Below are 24,138 nucleotides of genomic sequence, written 5' to 3'. Positions count from 1 at the left end.
GGGCGGCCGGACTGACATGCGGGGCAGACTAGCCCTGTGCTGGGTGTCCCCCTGCATGTCAGGCAAGATGACCGTAGCTGTGCTAAATTTAGCACAGCTACGTACGATCAACTCGGAATGACCCCCAATGGGCCTAATTCAGAGTTGATCGCAGCAGAAAATTTATAAGCAGTTGAGCAAAACCATGTGCACTGCAGGGGGAGCAGATGTAACATGTGCAGAGAGAGTTAGATTTGGGTGGGGTGCAGAGGCGTCGGAACTGGGGGGGCAAGGGGGCAGCTCGCCCCCCCCCCCCCCAAACATAGAGAGGCGCCGATCATTTACAGGAGGAGCGATGTGCGGTCAGGTGAAAGACCGCACATAACATCCTCCGCACAGCGCTACCCGCCCCGCAAGGTCTGCAAAGCAGGGAGGCGCTGTCCCTGCTCTGCTACCTCGCTGATATGCAGTGTTGCTGCCTGAGCTGTCACACTGACAGGCAGCGCGCCGGCAGCATGAGCAGAAGCTCTTCACATTCTGGTCTCCTCCCCGCTGCACCAGCCAAAACAGGCAGCAGTGGCGCCCCTCCCTCCAGTCCTCCCTCCCCTCCCCACTGAAGACACAGCAGTCTTCAGCATCACTCACCCCTCCCCTGCTATCAGCGGTGGGTTCACGTACGAGACAGCAATGCACAGACAGGAAGTCATGTGATGTACACCTGACTGGAGGAGCCAGCAGCCACATGATGAGGAGCAGCCCTGTTAGTGCACTATCAGCCAGCCACACAGAGGGACAAAGACTCTGCAGAGGCTCAGGTACTGTAGTGCTGCCTCAGATAATTAAGGGGAGAGAGGGGAGGAGAGAAACTATCACATTAATGTGTGTTGGGGAGGGGGGGTCATCATAATGTGTGCTGGGGAGGGGGGGGGGGGGGGTCATAATAATGTGTGCTGGGGAGGGGGGTCATAATGTGTGCTGGGGAGGTGGGGGGGTCATAGTAATGTGTGCTGGGGAGGGGGGGTCATAATGATGTGTGCTGGGGAGGGGGGTCATAATAATGTGTGCTGGGGGGGGGGGTCATAATAATGTGTGCTGGGGAGGGGGGGTCATAATGATGTGTGCTGGGGAGGGGGGTCATAATAATGTGTGCTGGGGAGGGGTCATAATGATGTGTGCTGGGGAGGGGGGTCATAACAATGTGTGCTGGGGAGGGGGGTCATAATAATGTGTGCTGGGGAGGGGGGGTGGTCATAATGATGTGTGCTGGGGAGGGGGGGGGGTCATAATGATGTGTGCTGGGGAGGGGGGGGGGTCATAATAATGTGTGCTGGGGAGGGGGGGGTCATAATGATGTGTGCTGGGGAGGGGGGGGGGTCATAATGATGTGTGCTGGGGAGGGGGGTCATAATAATGTGTGCTGGGGAGGGGGGGTCATAATAATGTGTGCTGGGGAGGGGGGGGTCATAATGATGTGTGCTGGGGAGGGGGGTCATAATAATGTGTGCTGGGGAGGGGGGGTCATAATGATGTGTGCTGGGGAGGGGGGTCATAACAATGTGTTCTGGGGAGGGGGGGTCAAAATAATGTGTGCTGGGGAGGGGGGGGTCATAATAATGTGTGCTGGGGAGGGGGGGGTCATAATGATGTGTGCTGGGGAGGGGGGTCATGATAATGTGTGCTGGGGAGGGGGGGTCATAATGATGTGTGCTGGGGAGGGGGGTCATAATAATGCGTGCTGGGGAGGGGGGGGGGGTCATAATAATGTGTGCTGGGGAGGGGGGGTCATAATGATGTGTGCTGGGGAGGGGGGGTCATAATGATGTGTGCTGGGGAGGGGGGTCATAACAATGTGTGCTGGGGAGGGGGGGTCATAATGATGTGTGCTGGGGAGGGGGATCATAATAATGTGTGCTGGGGAAAGGGGGTGTTATAATAATGTGTGCTCGAGAGGGGGGTCATAATAATGTGTGCTGGGGAGGAGAAGGGGTGTCATAATGTGTGCTGGGGAGGAGGGTAGTGTGATATTAATGTGTGCTGGGGAGGGGGGGGGTAGTGTCATATTAATGTGTTCTGGGAAGGGGGTAGTGTGATATTAATGTGTGCGATGGAGGGGGGGTAGTGTCATATAAATTTGTGTTGGGGAGGGGGTAGTGTCATATTAATGCGTGCTGGGGAGGGGGGTCATATTGCTAATTGCTAATGAACAAAAGAAACTGGGTCACCGCGCATATGTAACAGAAACCTAATGCATCATCTTTCTATTCCACGGAACCTTCACCATGGTTCCAACAACAATTAACCAATAGAAAAAAAGGAGTACTAGAAAATTGCGCAATCATCTCTTACCACACGTTCTCACTTATTAAAATGCATAGAAAAAACATGTAATCACTTGTAAATATGTTGTAATTTCCTCATATTGTCTGTAAGTTCATAGGATATTGCCAATATAGGGAGTCATTCCGACCTGATGGCACACTGCAGTTTTTCGCAGCGCAGCGTTCAGGTCACTACTGCACATGCGTATACACCGCATGCGCAGGTGCTTTGTATGGGTACAAAGAGGATCGTTGCTGAGCGATGGATTTAACAAAGATTCCATTCGCACAGCCGATTGCAAGGAGATTGACAGGAAGAAGGTGTTTGTGGGTGGCAACTGACCGTTTTCTGGGAGTGGTAGGGAAAATGCAGGCATGTCCAAGCGTTTGCAGGGCGGGTGTATGACGTAAATTCCAGGACCAGACAGACTGAAGTGATCGCAGCGGCTGAGTAAGTTTTGACCTACTCAGAAACTGCATAAAATGTGTTTGCAGAGCTCGGCTGCACAGTCGTTCGCACACTTGCAAAGCGAAAATACACTCCCCCGTGGGCGGGGACTATGCGTTTGCACGGCTGCTATAAACAGCTAGCGAGCAATCAACTCGGAATGACCCCCATAGAGAGATCCTTCAATCCCTTATGTTGTGCAATTCATAAGGTGAATTCACATTTCCACAACATATAGTGATTCTCATAAAAGAGAAAGAAAGACCAGCAGTGTAGATAACTCAAGATAATTGGCTCCAGTGTCTGAATGCGCTTTGTGTTCCAGCGTGCGGTGCACCTATGTGTGCATAACTGGAAGTTAAGTCTTTCCAGGTTCCTTATCATACCAATGGAAAGACTTGACTTCCGGTTATACGCACATAGGTGGAACGCATGCGGGAACGCAAAACGCATTCAGACACCAGAGGCGATCGGACATTCTGCATTGCTGATCACTTTATAATGTTTAAGTGTGGGCACCTGCTCCTCATTAGAAAAGGTATAAAACCTCGATCAATGTCACTAGCCACCAGACGCTTCTGAGGAAGAACCGCAAGGTTTGAAACGCATTAAGCGTGAGTGGCTTCTAACACTGACCAACTGAGTTATACTACCCTGAGCTTGGATACCACGTTTGGGTTGCTGTAGTGTCCGGGTTCCTTTTTTTCCTATCGATTACCATTAGGTCCAGTTTGGTTATGAGATGAACCATCGCCAGTCGGGTGTTTTTTACATGCTTGTGTATAATATATGAAATGTGAGTGCTATGTACATTAAATTTGTCCAATTACCTTTTAGTTATCTGCACTGCTGGTCTTTTTTTTCCTGTTGTGGAAACTTGTGGAAACGGGAATTCACCTTATGAATTGCGAAACTCATTTTATGGACATTTAATGATCTCTTTATATTGGCAATATCCTATGAACTTACAGACAATGGGGGTCATTCCGACCCAACCGCACGCTGAGCTTCTTTGCAGCTGTGCGATCGGGTCGGAAATGCGCAGCGACGCCTCCAACAAAGAAAGCTGTCTCAGCGGTGACCGCAAGAAGAATGACAGGAGGAAGGCAGATCCATCAACGCACCGTTTTCGGGGCGTGGAGAGCCGAACGCAGGTGTGTCAAGGCATTTGGAGGGCGGATGTCTGACGTCAATTCCGGGTCCTGCAAAGCTTAAGTGATCGCACAGGGTAAGTAAGTCTTACCCTAGTCTAGTTCTGCACAAAACTTTTCTTGCATAGCAGGGCTGCTCAAGCAATCGCAGCCTTGTTATGCAAAAATCCACTCCCTCATAGGCGGTGTCTACTTGATCGCACGGGCAGCAAAAAGTTGCAGCGTGCGATCAGGTCAGACGTTCCGCTAGACGTTCACGGCGCGCTGTGAGGAAGTCTGCCGGCAGACATCACCATCTCCCCCAGAGAAGGACGATCACCATCAAGGGACATCCGGGCATTCGGAACGCACCACGGAGGAGGTAAGGAATTCATCCCCACCCCACTCTATACGGAGCAGCTATACGGGTACAGTATACCCACACATCATACCAATTGCCACACGGGACTTTTGCCTAATTAAGGACGCGGTTTATACATGGGCTAATCCCACACATTGGGTAATCTAGGGACATCACCTAAGCGGTTCAGTAAAGCTTTACCTATTACAACGGCAGATGGGAGTAAGACGCAGCATAGCGCTTCACACTGCCATTCACATAGGTTGTTTCTATATGTTTGTGCTCTGTCTTTGTCTCTGACAATATATGTTTGTTTGTCAAGTGTACCGGTACTAGGATTGTACACTATCATTCCTATTCCCTATATACTTATATAGGAACCACCCATTCATATATCACTTCCATAGCCCCCCATGGCCATTCCAGTAGAATGGGCACATGCTATGGGTACATGAGTACTTTATATTTTATTCCTGTTTGGTAGTGCGCAGGGAGCAACCACCAATTTTTTCCTCCCTCTAACTCCCCTGTCAGCATCCCTGCCCTCACCCTCCCTCTAACTCCACTGTCAGAGCACCCGCCCTCACCCTACCTGTAACTCCCCCCCCCCCCCCAGTGCCCCTTCCCTCACCCTCCCTGTAACTTCCCCCTCAGTGCTCCTCACACTCCTTCTAGCTCCCTTTAAGCATCCCTGCCCTCAGCCTCTCTGTAACTCCCCCTCAGCATTCCTGCCCTCAGCATTTCTGTAACTCCCCCTCAGCATTCCTGCCCTCGCCCTCCCTGTAACTCCCCCTCAGCATTCCTGCCCTCGCCCTCCCTGTAACTCCCCCTCAGCACCCCTGCCCTCACCCTCCCTGTAACTCCCACGGCCACTACAATCAGTCACCTCGACGCCAGCACTGCACTGGTCACTGCTAGTGGTTGATCTACTCTCCCCGCTACATGGGGCATATGGTGGGAAACTAGAGGGACATGGGAGAACTGAAGTGACATCATACAATCAGACATTCTGGTCTCTAATTACAGATGTTGCCACGATGCATATGCATGGGCATATGCATCGCAGTAAGGTGCAGCGTACGCTGTGCTGCAACTAATCACAGCTGGTGATTGCACCATTGAAGACTATGGCGTGCAACCCATAGATGCGGGAACACTAGCCACGGCATCCATGTCGTTATGATGAGTGTGGTTACATCTGTACATGAGGCAGCCCAAAAAATTGTATGCTTTTCTGGGTGTGGGAATTTAGTGTGGATCTGGCCTTCTCAATGTATTTTATGTGGATCTGGCCTTTAGCGATTAAGCAATGTAGGGGCGCCAAAATGAGATTATATCTTGCCCCCCCCAACCTAAAAACGTTCTGACGCCCCTGGTGGGGTGTGTTCAAACTGAAATCTAAATTGCAGTGTAAAAATAAAGCAGCCAGTATTACCCTGCACAGAAACAAAATAACCCACCCAAATCTAACTCTCTCTGCACATGTTATATCTGCCCCCCTGCAGTGCACATGGGTGGTCATTCCGAGTTGTTCGCTCGCAAGCTGCTTTTAGCAGCTTTGCACACGCGAAGCCGCCGCCTACTGGGAGTGAATCTTAGCTTATCAAAATTGCGAACGAAAGATTAGCAAAATTGCGAATAGACACTTCTTAGCAGTTTCTGAGTAGCTTCAAACTTACTCGGCATCTGCGATCAGTTCAGTCAGTGTCGTTCCTGGTTTGACGTCACAAACACACCCAGCGTTCGGCCAGACACTCCTCCGTTTCTCCAGCCACTCCCGCGTTTTTCCCAGAAACGGTAGCGTTTTTTCACACACTCCCATAAAACGGCCAGTTTCCGCCCAGAAACACCCACTTCCTGTCAATCACATTACAATCACCAGAACGAAGAAAAAACCTTGTAATGCTGTGAGTAAAATACCTATCTTCATAGCAAATTTACTTGGCGCAGTCGCGGTGCGAACATTGCGCATGCGCAGTTAGCGGAAAATCGCTGCGATGCGAAGAAAAATACCGAGCGAACAACTCGGAATGACCCCCATGGTTTTGGCCAACTGCTAACAAATTTACTGCTGTGATCAACTCTGAATTACCCCCAATAAATTATGCAAGAAAATAGTGGATATTTCGAACATTAATTAAAAGTTATGTCAATTTGAGCATTGATCTCTGAGAAACCACTATGACCTTCACCTCAAATATGGGCTTACTGCACATTTTAGAATCTATTTGAAGGGCTATACTTTGGTGTACAGGTGAGATATTTTAGGTGTGTCATACAAGCCACATACAGGTGACGTGGGGCAGCGGGGTCTAGTATGAAATACCTACAATAAAAATCCCGACAGTCAAAATCCCATCAACAATTGACTGACGGTCGAAATCCAGACAAGGTCAAAATACCGACATTTAATATACAGACAAGGTCAAAATTCAGGCATTTGAAATGTCGACAGGTCAAAAAGTCGACACCAGTTTTCATTTGTGTATGTCAACATAGGCCGACATGGACACCGTATAAGTGTACCGCTGCGCTTGGCACACTATTACATTCCCCCTTCAGGTCCACTGGGATGGTAAAGCATGAACAAATCGGTTTCAATGAAAAAAATCATGAAAAACTCAAGTCGACTTTTTGACCTGTTAACAGTTTAAATGGTGGTATTTTGACCTTGTCAGTATTTTAAATGTCGGTATTTTGACTATGTCAGGATTTTGACCAAATTGACCGCATCATGAGGCAGCGACGGTGCTGTCCTCAGGAGGACCCTTTGTGACGGCACAGTCTTTTAGTTATGGTCTTGTGCACTAATCCCGCTTACTTTGGTGTTGGTTCTGCCTACCATTGATTTGGTGTCGCCCACATGAGGCCACTTTTAGAAATTTTTCCTGGACCACTTTTAGTTCCCAATCCGTCACTGGAAATAATCAGTTGTACTTCGTGCCTTTATAAGTTTATCTGAATCCCATTGTGGGCTACTCAGAGGTGGGCTAGGGCAGCTGTCTCAAAAGGAGGGCTGGGAAAGTGTGGTCACATAAATGCAAGTGATACAGAATACACATCATTTGCACCTATTATAAGGCAGGTACTTAAAATATCCAACATTTGTTTATTCTTGGCATCGACGAAGAGTGCAGTATGGATCGAAGTCTGCTCAAGGCTGGTAAGGACAGGAAAAGGCCCCGGCCAACATTGCAGGCGCTCACATACAAGACAACTGGATAAGAACAAGCGGCTATAAACCATCTGGTTCCCGAGTTTAGTAATCACTAATAATATATTGTTTTTGGCTATGTAATAATACTAGCACTACCTTAACATCTACCTAAAGAACACTATATAATGTAAGGATATCCATTATAATTGTTCAGCGCCGAGTTCTACAAGAAAACTCAGTTTTATGGATTGCATTGCTTCTGCAGCCAGTATTGGGACTGATTCAATTTTTTTTTTCTTGCCCGCCACTAGAGGGTGCCCATCGGCAGCATTTCAATTGTTCTGCCATTTGGGCACCCAGCAGCTGCTGGGGGACACATTTTTTCTTGCAGCATCCTGGGGTGTGAGAAAAAATGTGTGCAAACTGGGCACTTTGGGCTTCCAAACAGGAGTTTGCACGCCAAAAGTCGGGAGTTTAGACGGGTTTAGCCGTCTTAGACGGCTAAACCCTGTCTGTTTGGGCGCGACATGATGCACGGTCACCCAAACACAATTGAATTGTGACAGTTGATTGGGCGACTATAAATTTCAGTTTAGACGCCCAAAACAATTGAATTGGCCCCATTCACCTTATTTGAGCTTTAGCAAAATAATCTGTTTGGCGCTTATTGTAACCATGAACACCTACTGTACATCTGAGTCAGACTGTATCATTTTACTGGATTCCTATTTTAGTTCATTTAAGATGTACAGTAGGTATTCAGTTTGTTATCAGAATACAGGCAGATGTTTGCATGGATGCAAGAAGAAATGTGCTGGTGTCACGTAACTGGGATTTTGGGAATTCGGATTGTGACCCCTAGAGCCAGCTAAACCTGTAGGAGAGAGATTGAATCTTAGAAGTCTGATAGTGCTTTTGCTCATGCAGATCACTGAACTGGTATTGTATACATGATGCAGAAATACAAAGTAAGGACAGGTATAGTATCAGGATAATCTGAAGTGGTGACTGAGTGATACGGGAGTTAGAGCAGAACTGTACACAATGGAAGCAGACTGCAGGTAAAAAATGTAGAATGCAGTATAGCAATGTAGTAGACGGCAGATTGGAACAGACGCAGGTCTTTATAGCAATGCTTTGAGATGGTAGCTGGATGGGGATACATAGGATATCCCAGGAGACAGGATGCCAGCTGTCATTAAACCGACAGCAGCGGGTATCGAGGCAGCAAGTCCCCTCTGGGGCTTGCTGCGCTCGACTTGCATCGACAGGTTCTATTCTCACTCGGTTGCTGGCATGGACCCACCAACCAAGTGGGAATTGCAGGCGGGTGTCGGGATCCCAACAGCCGGTAAAGTGACTGCATCCCACTGGATGAATAGCCACAGAGTGCTGCAAGGAATGCTAGAAACTTGTTAACAGAAATAATTGCAAGTTTTAGAGCTATGCTGAAAACTAGAACAGCTGCAGGATGTAGACAGCTCCTGGAGCCAGGGACCTGATCTCTAGATGAGAGAAATTGTTCTGGCAATGAGCAAATCAATGGAGCAGGTTTAAATAGGATGCTCATAACAATCATTGGAGGGAAGAGTCATGTGACTGCTAACCTGGTCCTGATTGGCCTGTAGTGTTCACCTGACAGTAATCCAGTATGGCTGCGTTGGATACATAACTTTTGCACCTAGAATAGGGTAGGTGCAAGTACTAAGTCACACAAACCAAGTGTACACGCATATTTTCTTATGCATGCTGCATTTGAGCAGTGTATGCATGACTCTGTTCATAGTGCTTAGTATTAATGTTGGCAATCTTCAGCATTTTAGGATTTGATCTAGCACCTGGGTTAAATAAATATAATAAAAACACATAGAAAAAAAGATGAGTAGTCTTATTATAAGCTTATAGCTTACCAAAAAGAGCAATTCCGATTGGTACCAGGGGCTTATATTGTTTTGGAAAAAGTTCACCTATCTTACAGGGAGCGTGTTGGCTTGCAATAATGTTTTATTTGCAATGATAGCACTTAGAATTATAATTATTATTTTTATTATTCTTATTACTCATCATCACCATCATCATCATACAACTGTTCTACCTTCTTAAATATGTATTAGTCTCACACTTTATACTTATCTGAATTGACCAGTGTCATGCCTTTGGTAAATGTTGGCTGCATTCAGAAAACTGATATTTTATTTGTTGGACTACTGTAGTTGATCCAAAACTGGTTTCTGCAGCATCTCCGGGTACCAGATGGCACCTGCATGGGTTCCATGGTGTGGTGGGTTCAGTCCCAAATTAAATGGACGGCATTCTACCTGTTGCCTTGGAGAAGTATCGTGCAACCATTACACAGGTTGTACTGCTTAGTGTGTGTATGGCATGCCATCATCCTCCTCTTCTGCATGTCTTTCTACATACAGAGCCCCAGCAGCCCTCAATGTCAGCAGAGTCCCTGCTACTCTCCTGCCCACTCCTGTCTACAACCTGTATGTGCACTGCCACTCTATATCTGTCTCTCTATGATTAACCATCTCCCTATGTGAGCCTCTATCCTCCCTTTGTGTATATGTTGCCCCCTTGACCCTTCCCACCCCATCCATCTGTTTAACCTCTTTTTTCTTCCAACTCCAGTTTTCTTTCTCTCCTACTCTTCTGGTCAATATGATAGGCAAAACCAGTGCTGACCAGTGGTGTAAGTTCATACTATAGGCACCCGGATGTGAGATAGTTGTACCCCCACCCCCACACACACCGCCTCCGCTTGCATTCACTACCAACACCGCATCCCAGCAGCATCCAGACTCTCCAGGGGCATAGAGTACTAATTACCCGGTCCCCGGTGCAGCTGCCTGGGCCCCCTGTACAGCTGTGAGGAGTAGGGGACATTAGGGTGGGGGGAATGTGCTCTTAAGAGGAAGTCTCTCTCCATAGGTGGCGGCTGCTGTAGGAGAGGCCCTGCCTCCTGCAGATCACATTCACCATCCACATTCACTTCCAGTACCCCAGCAGCTCCCAGACAGGGAGAGCGAGGGCTGCGGCATATGCCCCCTGGGCTCCCTGCTTATTCCTGCTCAGGGGCTCATAAAGCGCAAACTTGAGCGATGGAGGAGGTTAATGTGCCCCTACAGAGCTTGCGCCTGGAGGCGACTGCCTTCCATTGTATCCTGTTTTTATGCCTCTGGTGCTGACTGCTGACAAGAAGAAGCTACTGTATGGGGGACATTTACTAAGCAGTGATAAGAGCGGAGAAGTGAGCCAGTGGAGAAGTGCCCATGGCAACCAATCAGCACTGAAGTAACATCTATAATTTGCATACTATAAAATTATACAGAGCTGCTGATTGGTTGATGGGGCAACTTCTCCACTGGCTCACTTCTCCACTCTTATCACTGCTTAGTAAATGTCCCCCTATGTTGGCAAACAGAAGCACAGCCGGGTCCATCAACACATAACTGAACGTAAGGATGAAATGTATGCACACATTTTTAATTTAATACATTTTGCTGATTATCTCAATAAGAAACATTGGGCCAAGGGGTGCCATGATAAAAATGCTGAACCTTTAGGGGGCTGTGATTTGAGAAAGTTTGGTACCCAGCTGTGTTAGACAAAGTCTATTTCTTCAGGATAGATAAGGCTTTCTATTCATGTTTTTATAGTAATATATAATTGTTCATCCTTTACAGCATGCCTGCAAAACCAGACAAAAGTAGCTAAAAAGTAGAAGTGTCATTTTCCATTAATATGAATTATTAGTTCACAGTATTGGTATAATAAATAGCTAATTTGTTTAGCTATTTCTCTTATATAGCAATACACACATGCTTGCTTTGAGATTGATATTTTTTTTCTTTTTGGTGTTGTGTTGCAACCACCCTCATAACCCATGCATCACCCTTTATAGCCCAGAATCCCTACTTACAGCCCTACTGTACACCACTGTTCCCATCCAGGACCCATCATCTGGGCTATAGATTGGTGGATTCTGACCTACTCCACCTGCCTCACTGCCCTCCAGGACTGCAGAGTTCCAAAGGATTTAGAGCTGCAATTGCTTTTCCTCCACAAGTGCGACCTTTGCCTGTAGGTGACAATTTGGAAAACATATCTCCCCAGTGCCAGCCACTGCGTGAGGGAGAAAAAAACAGCAAATTGGAAGGGGTTTTTAGACAGTTAGTGATCTGGATGAGGACTGTAGTCTGCCACATGAGTACCAGACAATTACATGTAGGTTATTAAGGCCCCACTCACTTTTAAATACTGTATGAAACCTTTGAGAGGGATAAAGAAGTTGCCAATAGCAACTGATCAGCTTTGAGCTATCATTTATCTAACACAGTCTATAAAATTACAGTTAGGTTAGGTTGGTTGCTATGGGACTCTTCACCATATCTCTCTATGATTTTATACATCTCAACCCCCTAAAAACAATAGGCGCTCTAACCTTTTTGACATGCACCGAAGGAGGTACAGTATCAGGTGGAGAAATGTAAGCAGTAGTCAGCTGCAAAATACATAAGACTGATAAGATTGGGAGTACTTAAGAAGGCATGCAGAAGAGCAAGTAGACTATTTCAAAGACATTTTTAATTGGGGCACAATATTGGTGATATACATGTTGAGGCTGTTTAACAAGTTCCCTGCAAGTAGTGATGTGCACCGGAAATTTTTCGGGTTTTGTGTTTTGGTTTTGGATTCGGTTCCGCGGCCGTGTTTTGGATTCGGACGCGTTTTGGCAAAAGCTCCCTGAAAATTTTTTGTCGGATTCGGGTGTGTTTTGGATTCGGGTGTTTTTTACAAAAAACCCTCACAAACAGCTTAAATCATAGAATTTGGGGGTCATTTTTATCCCATAGTATTATTAACCTCAATAACCATAATTTTCACTCATTTTCAGTCTATTCTGAACACCTCACAATATTATTTTTAGTCCTAAAATTTGTACCGAGGTCGCTGGATGGCTAAGCTAAGCGACACAAGTGGCCGACACAAACACCTGGCCCATCTAGGAGTGGCATTGCAGTGTCAGACAGGATGGCACTTCAAAAAAATAGTCCCCAAACAGCACATGATGCAAAGAAAAAAAGAGTCGCAATGAGGTAGCTGTGTGACTAAGCTAAGCGACCCAAGTGGCCGACACAAAGACCCAAGTGGCCGACACAAACACCTGGCCCATCTAGGAGTGGCACTGCAGTGTCAGACAGGATGGCACTACAAAAAAATAGTCCCCAAACAGCACATGATGCAAAGAAAAAAAGAGGCGCAATGAGGTAGCTGTGTGACTGAGCTAAGCGACCCAAGTGGCCGACACAAACACCTGGCCCATCTAGGAGTGGCACTGCAGTATCAGGCAGGATGGCACTTCAAAAAAATAGTCCCCAAACAGCACATGATGCAAAGAAAAAAAGAGGCGCACCAAGGTCGCTGTGTGACTAAGCTAAGTGACACAAGTGGCCGACACAAACACCTGGCCCATCTAGGTGAGGCACTGCAGTGTCAGACAGGATGGCACTTCAAAAAAATAGTCCCCAAACAGCACATGATGCAAAGAAAAAAAGAGGCGCACCAAGGTCGCTGTGTGACTAAGCTAAGCGACACAAGTGGCCGACACAAACACCTGGCCCATCTAGGAGTGGCACTGCAGTTTTCTAGCGAGAGGATGAGTGCTTCCATCCTCATGTGAAACTGAACCACTAGCCATGAACATAGGCCAGGGCCTCAGCCGTTCCTTGCCACTCCGTGTCGTAAATGGCATATTGGCAAGTTTACGCTTCTCCTCAGATGCTTTTAATTTTGATTTTTGGGTCATTTTACTGAACTTTTGTTTTTTGGATTTTACATGCTCTCTACTATGACATTGGGCATCGGCCTTGGCAGACGACGTTGATGGCATTTCATCGTCTCGGCCATGACTAGTGGCAGCAACTTCAGCACGAGGTGGAAGTGGATCTTGATCTTTCCCTATTTTACCCTCCACATTTTTGTTCTCCATTTTTTAATGTGTGGAATTATATGCCAGTATCAATAGCAATGGCCTACTACTATATATACTGCGCACAACTGAAATGCACCACAGGCATGGATGGATAGTATACTTGACGACACAGAGGTAGGTAGAGCAGTGGCCTTCCGTACCGTACTGCTATATATACTGGTGGTCACTGGTCAGCAAAACTCTGCACTGTACTCCTCCTATATAATACAGGGCCGTCTTTTCGTATGGGCTCAATGGGCTCTTGCCCAAGGGCCCCAGGAATAAAAGGTGATAGCTGAGGGTCCCCTCTTTCCAGAGGTACCAGATTTTTGAAAATCGGCCCTGGGGAACCGGAGATATCCGACTTCAAAGCAATGGTCCCCATCCAAGCCTGTTAATTGTTCTTCCCAGCCAGATATCTTGGGTTCTGTCTGACTTAGAGTTTTTCTGAGGGTATATTCCAAAAGCTGGAACTCTCCCCTTTCAGTGGACACTGGTCTCTACTATTGCCAGAATCAGAGATATAAGCCTTCAAGCAACTGGTCCCTGCTTCAGCTCCACACGCTTAATATGCAGTTTTATATTTTTGTTGGTGGATTGCTCTGGCTCCTAAAGTCTTTTCCCCAAGTCCCCAGTACCTCGTGAAAGGTGGGACTCTCTAGTTTTTTTTTATCCCATTAAAGCTGAGAAGTCTATTTCCAGGAACTGGAAATATCTGCAGTAAAGCAAGCTGCCCTGACCCCCGGAAAATGATGAATATTAAGCCCACTACACTGTCCACCCCTCCCCTATGTTTTAAATACCCCCTACCACCCTGGAAGTTATGTACCTTAGTCCCTTCATTCAGCACAATGTCCCCTTCTACAGTTTAGTGTTCTCCCTCCTGCCCCATTTGTGCAGTAAAGGAGTAATTAGCATAAATTATTTCTCCAGGTCCTACATGCTGAGTGAAAGATAGAACCCCCCTACTGCCCGCGGGACATCAAAGCTGCCGCTGATAGCACCCCCCACCCCTACCGCTGATGGGTGGGTAAGGGCCCCAGTGCATTGCTGTGCCCAGGGGCCTACACTGCTGTTAAGACAGCTCTGATATAATATACTGGTGGTCCCCAGTCCCCACAATAAAGCAGTGTGAGCACAGATATATGCAGCACACTGAGCACAGATATGGAGTGTTTTTCAGGCAGACAACGTATACTGGTGGTCACTGTCAGCAAAACTCTGCACTGTACTCCTCCTATATAATATACTGGTGGTCCCCAGTCCCCACAATAAAGCAGTGTGAGCACAGATATATGCAGCACACTGAGCACAGATATGGAGTGTTTTTCAGGCAGACAACGTATACTGGTGGTCACTGTCAGCAAAACTCTGCACTGTACTCCTCCTATATAATATACTGGTGGTCCCCAGTCCCCACAATAAAGCAGTGTGAGCACAGATATATGCAGCACACTGAGCACAGATATGGAGTGTTTTTCAGGCAGACAACGTATACTGGTGGTCACTGTCAGCAAAACTCTGCACTGTACTCTTCCTATATAATATACTGGTGGTCCCCAGTCCCCACAATAAAGCAGTGTGAGCACAGATATATGCAGCACACTGAGCACAGATATGGAGTGTTTTTCAGGCAGACAACGTATACTGGTGGTCACTGTCAGCAAAACTCTGCACTGTACTCCTCCTATATAATATACTGGTGATCCCCATTCCCCACAATAAAGCAGTGTGAGCACAGATATATGCAGCACACTGAGCACAGATATGGAGTGTTTTTCAGGCAGACAACGTATACTGGTGGTCACTGTCAGCAAAACTCTGCACTGTACTCCTCCTATATAATATACTGGTGGTCCCCAGTCCCCACAATAAAGCAGTGTGAGCACAGATATATGCAGCACACTGAGCACAGATATGGAGTGTTTTTCAGGCAGACAACGTATACTGGTGGTCACTGGTCAGCAAAACTCTGCACTGTACTCCTCCTATATAATACAGCTGCTCCCCAGTCCCCACAATTAAGCAGTGTGAGCACAGATATATGCAGCACACTGAGCACAGATATGGAGCGTTTTTCAGGCAGACAACGTATACTGGTGGTCACTGGTCAAAACTCTGCACTGTACTCCTCCTATATAATACAGCTGCTCCCCAGTCCCCACAATTAAGCAATAAGCAGCACAAATATTATTAATAACGGAGAGGACACCAGCCACGTCCTCTCCCTAACATTTCCAATGCACGAGTGAAAATGGCGGCGACGCGCGGCTGCTTATATAGAATCCGAATCTCGTGAGAATCCGACAGCGGGATGATGACGTTCGGGTGCGCTCGGATTAACCGAGCCATACGGGAGAATCCGAGTATGCCTCGGACCCGTGTAAAATGGGTGAAGTTCGGGGGGGTTCGGTTTCCGAGGAACCGAACCCGCTCATCACTACCTGCAAGTAAGGCAAGAGAATTCTGGATACTGTCATCAGGGCCTCCATCAGGGAGGAGGGGGGGGGACGGACTGCTGGGACTGGAGTCCTGGGCCCCAACAGAGAGGGAGGACTATCTCTGGCTTCTAGCGCCGATAAATGGAGCTGTACCATGCTGTGCAACAACAGCAGGCCGATGTTGAGGGAGGACTTCTTAAAAACAAGCCTTCACTGCGCATCGGACCTCTGTAAATTGTGGCTGCAGGTCCACTGCGAACCACAGGGGGGTGGAGTATCATGGCACTGCCTATTTTGTCAGTCCCGAGCCCCACAATGTCTGATGGCAGCCCTGGCTGTCATTGAGGGCAGGTAATGAATGAAGAGCTTAGAGGAAGATCATTAAAGAGCAGGACATGGTTAATAATGGGTCTAGAGATGAAAGGGGCCAGTTCACTTTATTGCAGAATAAATACGGGCAGTCTGGTATCACAGTGGTCATAATGAATGCCTCGTCACATTGGTGACAAAATGTATATTGTCTGTTGTAGAGTCTGAGGGGCCAATGTCTGTTGATGGAACATATTAGGGGCCTAATTCAGACCTGATCGCAGCAGCAAATTTGTTAGCTAATGGGCAAAACCGTGGAGGTAATTCAGAGTTGATCGCAGCAGCAAATGTGTTAGCAGTTGGGCAAAACCGTGTGCACTGCAGGGGGGGGGGGGGGGGGGGGCAGATATAACATTTGAAGAGAGAGTTAGATTTGGGTGGGTTATTTTGTTTCTGTGCAGGGTAAATACTGGCTGCTTTCTTTTTACACTGCAATTTAGATTTCAGTTTGAGCACACCCAACCCAAATCTAACTCCCTCTGCACATGTTATATCTGCCCCCCCTGCAATGCACATGGGGGCTCATTCCGACCTATTTTTTGCAGCGCTCCGGTCAGGTCAAAACTCGGCAAAACTGCGCATGCATATGCACCGCAATGCACAGGCGCGTCGTACAGGTACAAAGCGGATCATTGCTGGGCGATGGATTTAATATAGAATCCATTCACACGGCTGATCGCAAGAAGATTGACAGGAAGAAAGCATTTGTGGGTGTCAACTGACTGTTTTCAGGGAGTGGTTGGAAAAACGCAGGCGTGTCCAAGCGTTTGCAAGGTGGGTGTCTGACGTCAGTTCCGTGACCGGACAGGCTAAAGTGATCGCAGCGGCTGAGTAAGTTCAGACCTACTCAGAAACTGCACAAACTGTTTTTGTACTGCTCGGTTGCACAAGCATTCGCACACTTGCAAAATGAAAATACACTCCCCCATAGGCAGCGACTATCTGCGCAATGCTGCAAAAAATAGCTAGCGAGCGATCAACTCGGAATGACCCCCATGGTTATGTCCATTAGCTAATAAATTTGCTGCTGCGATCAGGTCTGAATTAGGATCTATGTGTGTTTCAACAAAGTGCAAGCTCCAGTACGGAGCTCACACAACGATGGGCAATGGTATACATGTCAGTCGTATCTGTATTTAAGACTATGGAGCCGGAGATAGGTTGTAATAGTGCTTACATGTGCAGCAATCAGTGAGGCTAAACAGTGGAAAGAGAAAAAAGGCTATTCTATATTAGATGTGCTCCAACAAAGAATAACCCATTTTACCTTTCCTCTTTGTATCCTTGCACATGCCATCCAGAAGAGCAGTCATAGATGTACAAAAAGAATTGAATACCAATAGATCTGATTGGAACATTTTGATCGATAATACTAGTGTTTGGTATTTGGGGCAGATGTACTATTAACCTGGAGAAGGCTTAAGGAAGTGATAAACCAGTGATACGTGCAAGGTGATACACGCACCAGCCATTCAGTTCCTAACTGTTAATTTACATATTGGAGCAGATTGGCTGGTGCGTTTATCACCTTGCACGTATCACTGGTTTATCACTTCCTTATGCCTTCTCCAGGTTAATACAGCTACCCCTTTGTTATTTATACTGATGTGGTGGGTATCCAAAACCGTTTTCTAATGTTCACTGAAGTTGTGTTGATGCAACTGCAGGCTATGCAGAGTGGTAGGGGTGTCAGAACACTCTTATCGACATTTATTATGCCGACATGAGAATGTCAACTTGGTCATTATGCCGACAAGCTCACAATGTTGACATTGACCATGTTGACATTCATCATGAAATGTCAATTTCATGGTTCTCATTCTACCTATCTAATCGCTCTTTCAGTGTCTGCTTCTCTGATATGACCTCCTCTTCGCTACCTCTATCAGCTGGAGTACAACAAGGCTTAGTCTTAGGTTCTCTGCTTTTCTCAATCTGTACCACATCTCTTGGCAAACTAATCAGCTCTTTCGGATTTCAGAATCATCTGTATATGGATAATACTCAAATCTACCTATCCTCCCCAGATTTGTCACCATTCTTTATTGGTCCACGTCACTGAATGCCTTTCTGCCATTTCACTTTGGATATAATTTTGCCATCTGAAACTCATCTTTCCAAAACAGAATGAATTATATTTCCACTAGCTAATAGTAGTAACCAACCTGATTATCTTATCACTGTTGATAACTCAACAATCAACCCTTCCCTACAGACTCGCTGCCTAGGTGTCAACTAAGACTCTGAATTGTCCTTTGTTCCCAAAAATAATCTGTCTTAAAATCATGTTACATACATCTAAAAACTAAAATACATATCTAAAACATGTCCATATCTTACAAAAGACACTGCAAAAACGAATCCATGCTTTCATTATCTCCCGCATTGATTACTGCAATTGTCTGCTACCTGGTTTTCCCCAAAATACTCTCACCACATTTCATTTTGAATGCAGCTGCGAGGCTGACCTTCCGCTGATCCACTCTGTCAGTCCCTCCATTGGTTACCAGTATTCTCCCATATTCAGTATAGAATACTTTTATTTATACATAAGGCTATTAACCAAACTGCACCAACATACATCTCTACTCTATCTTCCTATCCGACCTCTCCACTCAACAAGATATGCATCTCTCATCCACACGTATTACTTGCACCCCTTCTCGATTACAGGACTTTTTTTGGGCTGCACCCACTCTGTGGAATTCCCTCCCACGCACAATATAACTCACCTCTAGTCTTGAAACCTCTTCAGACAAAGAAAGAAGGAAAAGTGAAATAAATGAAGGCAGAAGGGGGCAAATGAAGGGGGAAAGACCCTTGGAAAAGAAAAAGAAACAAGGAGGAGAGATGGGCCTCTGGAAACAAAAGAGATTTGAGTAGACAGATAGCAAAGTGCAGAGGGGCCCGCAGAAAATTCTTTCTTTCTTTCTTTCTTTCTTTCTTTCTTTCTTTCTTTCTTTCTTTCTTCACTCCCTCGTACTGCAGTAAACAAAGGATAAAAAACCCCTCATACAATTATAATATACCTGTGCACAGTTTATTTGTAGGAATTTATCAGATTACTAGACGGATCGCCTTCATTTTCATTGTCTGTCTGTATTTTCTCATTGTACTGGGTGTTTGATCCAGAGAAAGTAAGAGAGCTTGTAAGTGCCTCCTGCGATTTGAGTGTGTGAGAAACAGCGATGCTACCCACGCATTTCACCTACATCTTCATCATGCATATGTTTATATTATAGATTGAAGTCTCCTGAATTTAAGCACTTTGACAATCCTCATGGATTCTGCCCAAATTGGGGTATTGGCCATCAGTTTTTGTTCTTTTTTCTTCTTCTCAGGCATGACAGCACCTTCTCTTGGGATTCCTGTTACTTTCCACCATTCGCTTTCAGTGACACATTCATTGTTGTTCCCAAACATGGCACCATTTCAGGGACAAAAAGACACAAAAAGATTGACTGACTTTCACATGGGGCACCTCACCCAGACAAACTTCACAGTCAAACTTTTCCAAAATGTTCTATTTTCACTTCAAATAGGAATATATGTCACTTTGTAAGTAAAGTAGATAAATTACGCTTTTTTTCAGATTTTTTAATCAAAAATGCAAATCCCTATGTGATTCTACTTGGAAAGAAAATTGTAGTCTCTCTGAACACACTTTCTAGTCATAGTCTGTGTAATATTTAAATTCATTATACAGTATTGCCATTCTCCAAGTCTGTGAAATTTTATATATTGTGGTCCAGAGAGCTAAAATATTCTTAATAGGCTTGTTCCTTCATCTAACCAATGACTTTCCTTCCAAACTCGTATCCCTTACATGTAGACCAATTCATCCCTGGCAACATGTTAGATGAAGGAAAAATCTATGAAGGACATATTTCTGATGTTCAGAAAATCTAAAAAAAAAAACCCATAAAACTTGTGTGTTTGCCGTTGATTTCCCCACTGTCTATAAATCCATTTGAATTTATTTGATTTGTTCCATATAGCTGTGTATGTAGATCTAGCAGATTCTAGGCTTTCTAGAAATAATTTACAGGAAAAGGGATTATAACACACACCATTAGATGTTCCTTCCTGTCACCTACTGTAAGATGTAGGAGAAAAAGGATTAGAATCAGGTAAGAATTCATGAGTTAGAGCACATTTTATTGTCTAAGCATCAGATTTAACTAATTATTGTAGTATTTTAAAAGGCTTTCAACAGGAACCCAAATTAACCAATTTCAGTTAATTCAGCAAAAGGTACAAATAGATGTTCTAGAAATATTTGACAGCCAGTATGGTAGAGTGTGTGCCACCATGTGATGGGGATTAAGATTGTGATCCTATTGTTCATTGAAAGGGAGGGGTATTTATACTATCGGAATGCTGAAAATAGGGGACTTGTGATTGGTCGAAAACACAAACCAAATTATAATAAAAATACACCATATTAAGAAGGTGACCAAAATTTGGAATTGGTCAAAAATACAACCCAAAATAGAATTCAATAGCCCATATTAAGAAGGTGACCTTAATTTGTAATATATTACACAGCAAAGGAGAAAAGAGAGATTTTCACAGCTGCACTCATGAAATAATTGAATTCAGATACATGTTACTAATTGTAATATTGAATTAATTTTCACGTGTAAATCAACCTAAGAATATTAGATCAGTGAAGCGGGAAGAGTTTTTATTTATTGATGAATTTCAATGGAAAATAATGTATTTAAAAGACACAAAGGGACAGTTTCCCAAGTCTTTTTGGGTTGTTTTTTTTTATCGGCAATTCTGGCATCCTGTTTGAAAAATTACCCTCTTTTGTCAAACAGATTCAACCTCTTGTACACAGAAGGAAAATAGTCTTTTTCCTGGCGGTTAAAACAAACGGCAGCAAACCGATAATGAGTCCATGAATATTATGATTTGGGCAAAGTTCTACCATAATGATATTCATTAACTCGCTAGGGGTGTGTTTTGTTTATGTAAATAAGCGCGCAATGATGATACTGATTCACTTTAATTGTCGTCTTTTTTTTTTTTACCCCCTTAGACTTCTCTTTTCAAGAACCATCTTTAAAAGACGTATTATACTCTCTTTTTGCATTGAATGTTCCACTTCCTTTAGGCCTGTTAGTGGATTTTTATATGAACAGTGCCATTATCCAACAGAACACGGGGAATGCGCACACAGGTAATATACTACTATTTTATTTCTACTTCTTATAAATATTGTGAAAGAAATGTAGGTATTGAAAACTTTTTTTTTTTTTAGTGCCATAGTGCACAAAAATATGGCATGGAGAGTATTAAGATTTATTTTATATTAAAAATACATATAGTACAGCTTAATTGTGTGTGAAATAGTTACCAGTGTTAAAGGTTCTTTAACCTAAAACATATTATTTGCTTGATTTGGCTAGTACAGGGGAAATCGTATTCATGTAAGCATTTTATCATATCTCTCTGTATAGTCTATGAGCAAACTTACAAGGTTGGGTCTGCCTGTCTCTTTCCTGATGGCTACAAACCTTACCACGCCCCCAATGGTGTAATATCACACCCACAATTATGTCAGACTCTTCCCCCTGCCAGTATACCATGTTCTCAATCTATTAAAAGAGGATTATTAAACATAAATAAGATTGATATTAGAGCATTAGGAGAAAATAAAGACAACATGAGACAGAGACAAAGCAGTGGTTCCCTGCCTGCAGAATAGAACTAGCTTAAAGAAAACATTTCTAGAAAAGTAGATTAATAGATATATAACAGATGTACATTCATATCATAATAATAACAGTCAAATAGAAAAGGGTGGTGTCTGCCTTTTTTGTATTTGCACACACTCTTTGGTGATTATAGCTGTCTTGGCAATAAGCTCTGAATTTACATGTCTCAACATGAGAATTCTTAAACATACAGTAATGCTGTTATAGTAAAAAACCTCTGCAAATTTCCTCGGATTAGGGATCCCATACTTCAGAAAATTCGAACACCAATGTGACCCAGTCTCTGCAAATGATTGTAAAGCCAACATTTCTTATTTATTTTGTGTGCTAGATACATTAAAGTGTCTATTGTTATGTATGCCTTATAGATGTTTTGCATCCATTTGTTGCTCAAGGCATACACATTGTAGAGGTCTTCAAGCAATCTGCTCGGGGTAGTGTTATATATGAGCAAAACTGTTCCAGGGAATAGCTATCTCATCCCATTTTTAGGTGCATAATTTCTATGGTAAGATGTCTAGAATGATCCCCAAATATACCCTCTGGTTATCTGCCGCCATTTAACCATTGGGTCCCAAATGAATTCGATTCAACTCCTGAACAGCTCCACAGCTACATTGTGATTGCAGCCTCCCTTATCATTGAGAATACTACGTCCTTCAAGCCTCTTTTCTAAAAGCAGCCATTAATATTTGACTTTCAAACCTACCACTCATTTGTTGTAGTAAAACATTTCTGTAGTCAGTCTCTATAGAAAAGTGGTAGTTTATTTGGCCGGGAGCATTTATATCTCAGAATTTGCCACCCAAATGCTCAAATAATAGCTTTCCTCATTTCCTTAAATGCCTCAAATAATAGATTGAGAACACCCTTCAAAGTCTGCACCATACAGTAATTACATATCATTGAACAATAAACACTGTATATAGCACATGGACTGTGCATGGTATACTGTACATATGACATCCTTATGTTAGTTACAATGCACCCAGGCAGATAGACAAGACTTCTACTTCAAACGAGAATTGTGTTTACCACTTTCCATACTAAGGCATACTCAACCTTTACAGTGTGTTACGTGGCAGTATAGGAGGCTCAAAGAATTAATTATACAACACGTTCTAGCACAGAACTCAAAGCCAAGAAGTCTCAAAGATCCAGAAACTAATTGTCATTGCCCATACTTGCAGTAAATGTTCCAGTGGATTGCATATAGTCCTGAAGAATGTCCATGGATAACCATTTTGAATCTTCATGCTAGTCACTAACAATGTCAACAAGCTGACTGATTTTGAAGACCCTCCTCAAGGGAATCCTTATCAGTCCACATTGCTGCAGGCAGTGGTGATCGCTTGCTGGGTTCCTAGCTCAGCAGTTATAGCTCCTACAAGGGAGGTAGTCAGTTGCTGACATACGCGCTCATGGCATGCTGTACTGCCATGCTGTTTGCTTTGGTGCTTCCTTTGCGAAATTGCTGCTGACCTTAGTATGACAATCAGTACCTCCAAAAGATAAAGAGCAAACTAATCTTGATCACTAGTGTTTATCAATATTGAATGGGTCTAAACGTGACATTGGCTTATAAATCAAATTCAAATGTATGGTCCTTGGGTTATAATTTTTTTTTTCCAGTTTACAGATTAAAGACTTTTACTGGCCACTGTGGAAATGAAATCCCTACTTTCCAACAATTACCAGAACCCTGTACTCCTTGCAGTTCTGAAGAAACGTACCTGTTGGCATTGGTATTGGTCAATTCTCAGAGGACGATATCTTTGAAATGTTTGAATGAACTGTATACTCAGTACAGTGTGTTGGCGTATCGGATTGGATGGCTACCGATTTGCACTGAAAAAGTTGTTAAGGTGCAATCCTAGGTAACATCTGCTGACTGTAATTGGAACCCTTATTATCCTTGTGAATAACAGATTAAAACGAACGTAAAAATACAGTGCAGTGATTTTATGCAAGGGTAGTGTAACGATCAGCGATAAAGTATAAATTCAACCAGTCATGCCAGTAGGTACAGCGAAGTCACTAAGTGGCCTTTTCTGATTGCAGAAAGCATTGTCAAATAAAAATGAGCGGCTGCAAGATGGAGAAGATGCAGCTGGTCTGCAGGAGATTCTGCGTGCATGGAATACATTTTTCTTCTGCATATTAATGTGGTGCCGCAGGAATATGTAGCATTGTTACGTCCATATGTTATGTCCTGCGTCATCCATATGTGCG

At 44.4% G+C, this 24,138-nt stretch overlaps 1 long non-coding RNA gene across 1 annotated transcript; it reads left to right on the top strand.

The window, feature by feature from the left end:
* Positions 1–473: 473 nt before the first annotated feature.
* Positions 474–23,857, top strand: LOC134969952 (uncharacterized). Its single transcript, XR_010189584.1, has 3 exons — positions 474–794; positions 21,228–21,368; positions 23,539–23,857. It is a non-coding gene; the product is annotated as an uncharacterized LOC134969952 (long non-coding RNA).
* The last annotated feature ends 281 nt before the right edge of the window (positions 23,858–24,138 follow it).

The sequence above is a fragment of the Pseudophryne corroboree genome, chromosome 11 (genome assembly GCF_028390025.1).
Source record: "Pseudophryne corroboree isolate aPseCor3 chromosome 11, aPseCor3.hap2, whole genome shotgun sequence".
In the NCBI taxonomy this organism is placed as follows: Eukaryota; Metazoa; Chordata; class Amphibia; order Anura; family Myobatrachidae; genus Pseudophryne; species Pseudophryne corroboree.
Note: the sequence above shows the minus strand (reverse complement) of the source record. Positions and strands in the feature narration are given on the sequence as shown.